Genomic DNA, 5,398 nt, shown 5'->3' on the forward strand with positions numbered 1-5,398 from the left:
TCATAACAACCCTGTACAGGGTTTCCAAGGAGTGGTTGGTCAGTTTGAACTGTTGACCTTGTGGTTAGTATTCCAATGCTTACCCTATAGTGCCACACCGTGGGTTGTTATTATTAGTACCATTGTTTCTATGGGTAAAGGTATTCCAAGTTTATAACATTCATTTAAATAAAATTAATAAAACCAAGTAATTTGTGTATAAAGTTCCAGATTACAAACATTGGATTTACAGACAATATCTACTTGCCCTTCAAGGAGGGCTTCAATTGATTCCAACATTTTCTGTCATGGTTGATTAATTAAAACAGGAACCATCCTGAATTTTTCCTACTTGAGTCATTCATTACCATACCTGAGGCAAAGGAAAAATAGTGATTGACTGGGAAACTCAGGAGAAAGTGTAGTGAGCCCTTTCAGGAGTCTAATGCATGATACCGCGATCATTGAACAGGGCGCCGCCATCTTTGAGCACGGCAGTGATGTTTTGGCTTAACATCTGTCTTGTGCTTATATAAACTTTCCCTCATTTTGAAAGGATTACACCAATCCTCTTCACAACAAATTCTTCATCACAATCACCTTCACTTGTTGTATGTGCAGTTTTTAAACCATTAAAAAGGCCTCAAGCCTTTTCTTGAACTAAAATAAAGTAAATAAAAAACATACGCATCTGTTCCTACTGACCTACAAATTCTTAAAGACACAGATACGTTCTGGTTTGTATCACAGGGAGTGCCTATACTGGAAATTTTCTGTGTTTAGCATTCAACTTTATATAGATAATATTGTCTAAATGATTCATGCATGAGCCATGATAAGTAAGTTGATGTAAAATATTTTTGCTACAGTTAAATTTTAAATTTGCCCGAATTATATTTCAAATTAAATTTGTAAGTCATTGAAATAGAAAAGATACATAGACAAGTGAAACTACAAAACCTTTCAGTCTAATGGTTCCTTCAGAATCAGGAGGAACATGCATAGTGATGAGTATACGACAGGCAACTAACTAATGAATGTTTTTCAGGTAAAGGAAAACAAGTTAAAAGTCACAACCATATAGCCAGAGGAAATCAAATATGGCATAGAGTAGAAACTATTGATTTTTAGTTAGCTAGGAAGCAACAGCAAAATGAAGCAATTAGGAACATTAAGTTTTCAAGATAGACAAATCGATGCAAATGGTTATTCCTCATTGTTATCTTATTCCAAATCAAAATAATTTTTGAGTGTCTAGTCACAGAAAGTATTGTATATATCACAGAGAACTTTTAGACATTCAGTAATGAGCTCTTCAAAATGCTGCTTTATCAATAAAGTTAGCAGGAGAATCATTGGGTGTTTCTGCAAGATGTCTCGGTGGTCATTTATGAAGACTAGTGTATTGATTTTTACAATCTGAGCTAAAGGTTTGATGTTAAGTATAAAATGCAAACCTAATTAGCAATTTACTACTGAAAATTCAGAATCCAATTGGAGTTAAACTAGAGACCAATCTTATGGGTTGCATTGTGCACCCCCACCCAATCATGTACCCATGTTGAAGTTCTAACCTTTATACCTGTGATGGTAATCCTGTTTGAAAAGAGGGATTTTCTTTTGTAGTGTTGTAGTGTTAACTTCCAGATTAGTTGTTGGTCATCTTTGTCTCTCGACAATACTTTACAACAGTATCAAACATTTATTGCTCATCTACCATCCTCACAATCATTGTTTGAACCCAATGTTGCTGCCATTATGTCAATCCACTTCATGCAAGGTTTCCATGGTTTCCACTTTACTAAACATGATATTCTTTTCTAGAGACTGGTCTTTCCTCAAGATGAGTCCAAAGTAAGTTGAGTCGAAGTTTCGCTATTCTTACTTCTCAGGAGAATTCTAGCTATACTTCCTCCAAGACCTATTTGTGTGTTTTGTTGTTGCTGTTAAGTGCTATTGAGTCATTTCTGACTCACAGGGATTATGTTCAGAGTTTTCTAGGAACAGTTGGTGGTTGTCCACAGTATATTCAATATTCTTTTCTAACACCCCAGTTGAGATCTCTTATGAGTTGTCTTATAAAGAAGAATACAGTCACAAACAGACACACAGGGCAAGATGCTATGTCAGACAGAGTTAGATGCATCTGTAAGCAGCAAAGGAATGCCAAGGATTGTTGGTTATTGTTGTTGTTGTTAAGTGCCATCGAGTCGGGTCCGACCCATAGCGACCCTGTACAGGGTTTCCGAGGGTGTAAATCTTTACGGGAGTAGAAAGCCTCATCTTTCTCCTGCGGAGCGGCTGGTAGTTTCGAACCGCTGACCTTAAGGTTCGCAGCCCGATTCGTAACCACTACGCTACCAGAGCTCCTTAAGGATTGTTGGTAGTCACTAGAAATTAGGAAAGAAGATAATAGAAGGAATTTACATGGTTTAGACCCTGATTAGGATTTTTACCTTTAAAAACATTGTGATAAAATACAACTTTGAACCTTAAAGCCTGCTGCACAAGACCTTTTCAAAATGTTTAAGAAGTCAGTTTGAGGACTTGGGCTTGACCCAAGCCATGGTATTTTTACTAGCCTGACATGCATGTGAAAATTAGACAGTGAATAAGGAAGACCTTAGAAGAATTGATGAATTTGAGTTATGGTGTTGGAAGAGAATATTAAAATTACCATGGATTGCCAGAGAGCAAACAAATCTGTGTTGGAAAAAATAAAACCGGAATGCTCCTCAGAAGCCAAGATGACCAGAGTTCAACTCTCATACTCTGGATATATTATCAGGAGGGATAAGTCCCAGGAGAAGGACATCATTTTTGGTAAAGTGGAAGGACAATGAGAAAGAGGGAGACCCCCAATGAGATGGATTGGTACAGTGGAAGCAGCAATTTGTGCAAGTATATCAATTGTGAGGTTGGTGAAGGTCTGGGCAGTGTTTCATTCTGTTGTGCATAAGGTTGCTATGAGTCAGAATTGACTCCATGGCACTTAACAACAACAACAAAGTGAACTGGACTAGTACCCACAATTTTGGTAATTCAACTCCACCAGTGTCTCTTGGAAACACTATACAGGGCTGCTATGAGTCAGAACCAACTTGGCAGAATATAACAACAACAGGGAACTAAGACAACAAGTAATGGTGAATTAGCAATACTAGTCAAGCAACATGCTATTTGTCATCATTAGTAGCATTTATAACTATCCAATCAATAAAATGGAGTCTCTGGGTGATCTAAACATTCATCTACTAAATATTGGTGGTTTGAATATTCCCAGGGCACCTTAAAAGAAAGACCTGGCTATCTACTTCTGTCAGATCCCAGTCATTGAAAACCCAATGGAGTGTAGTTCTACTCTGCTGCACATGGGCTTACAATGAATTATAACTAACTCGATGGCAACTGGTTTGGTTAATCATAATAAAAAAAGTATGCTGTTGGTCTATATTACACAGATAGGTTTATTGTCTAACATATAAAATTCAAACTTTGCTTACAGACAGATAATGAATAGGTAAATTTGGAAGAAAAATGAATTTTTCTTTTAATATATACATATTGAAGTGCAATTGGAGTCTATGTGTGGTGCTGCAGGATAAGCACCGGACTGTTAGCCAAAATGTCGGCAGTTCAAACCCATCAGCTATTTCTTGGAAACTCTATACAGGAGTCAATGAAACCAACTAGATGACGATTTAAAAGTTAGCTTCTGTGGACCTAGTCTTTCCTAGCACTGCTCTTCTCTTGAGTCTTTAATTTGTTCTTCCCCTCCATCTCCATACATTAAATATTAATGTTATGGTAGATTCGATATTTTACATCCTCTTTCCTCTCTATAACCTTTTCAATGTGTGCTCACATTGCTTAACTTCCATTTATATAATGATGACTCCACAATCTATAGCAGGCATCTGTCCAGACAGTGTATCTATCTGCTCATTTCTCAAGGATATTTAGGGATATGATATGAGAGTTTCAACGGGAAACCTTACCAACTCCTATCTTTCCCCTTCAGACTTCTTTTTGTTTCCCAAACTCAAAGAATATTTAATAGAGACATGATTTAAGTCCCTCAAGGATCCTGAAATTGACATTTTGACACAAAATTCTGCCAGGAAGGGTTAGAGAAATGGAGATACTGCTTTCAGAAGTATATATACTTACATTTATCTACGAACTATTTGTCTGCAAAGGTGGCACCTTTAAATGAATATCTTCCACACATTATGCCCCACCCTTTAGCTGTTGGTTCTCTTAGATTAATATCAAAATTGTAAGAGAGAGCCTGATTGGTCCAGCTTAGATTATATATCCTCCACTTGTCTAGGAGAGGGCAGAAACCTTGATTTACAATTTGACAAAGATTGTCTAAAATTGGGGAATGGAGGTTACCCAAATTGAAATTGCTGTGTTAGAAAGCTAAAAACAGAGTGTCTCAGAAACACAACAAACCCCTACCACATACATGGAATGAGAATTTCATTGCCATCCTGAGGATTCTGACTCATAGCAACCCTGACTGGAATAAATAGTTTGAACTTCCCTTCTCATTGAAAGGTTGGCACTTTGAACCCACCCATTGTTTCTGTACTGAACAATGGAATGGAATTCTATTTACATTAGATTATAGTCATTGAAAAGTCCATGGAGTGCAGTTCTACTCTGACACTCTTGGGGTAACCATGAAATAAAAATTGTTATTAGGTGCCAAGAAGTCTGGTCTGATTCAAACCAATACTGCGGACAACAGAACAAAGCACTGCCCTGTCCTCAGGCATCCTTGGGATTGCTGTTATGTTTGAGCTCCTTGTTCCTGCCATTGTATCAATGAGAATGTTGTTGTTGTTAAGTGTCTTTGAGTCAGTTTTGACTCATAATGACCATGTATAGAATTTCCAAGGAGAGGCTGGTAGGTTTGAACCATTAACTTTGAGAGTTAGCAGTCCAGTGCTTATCCTACTGTGCCTCCATCAATGAGAATAGGAAGTTATAAAAAAAAAACAAAGAGTCTATAAGAACTTTTAAGAAGATATGTTTGTCAGTATTAAAAAATGTATTGATGTTGTAAGTGCTGTCACGTAGATTCCAACTCACAGAGACCTTGTATAGAATTTCTGAGGCACAGACGATGAACTTGAACTACTAATCTTGTGGTTACCAGTCCAGTGCTTATCCTATAGCACCACATGAATGTATTAAATAAAGCATAATGAGCATAGTGAATCCTGGTGTGGTGCTAGAAGATTAGCATTGGACAGCTAACTACAAGGTTGGCAGTTCAAACCCACCAGCTGCTCTTGGAAACCCTATACAGGATTACTATGAATCAGAACCAATTGGACAACACTTAACAAAACAACAATAATGAATATAACTTAAGAGTTTGTAATATTACTATTAGCTACTATGCCGG

Source organism: Chrysochloris asiatica, unplaced genomic scaffold (genome assembly GCF_000296735.1).
Source record: "Chrysochloris asiatica unplaced genomic scaffold, ChrAsi1.0 scaffold00008, whole genome shotgun sequence".
NCBI lineage: Eukaryota > Metazoa > Chordata > Mammalia > Afrosoricida > Chrysochloridae > Chrysochloris > Chrysochloris asiatica.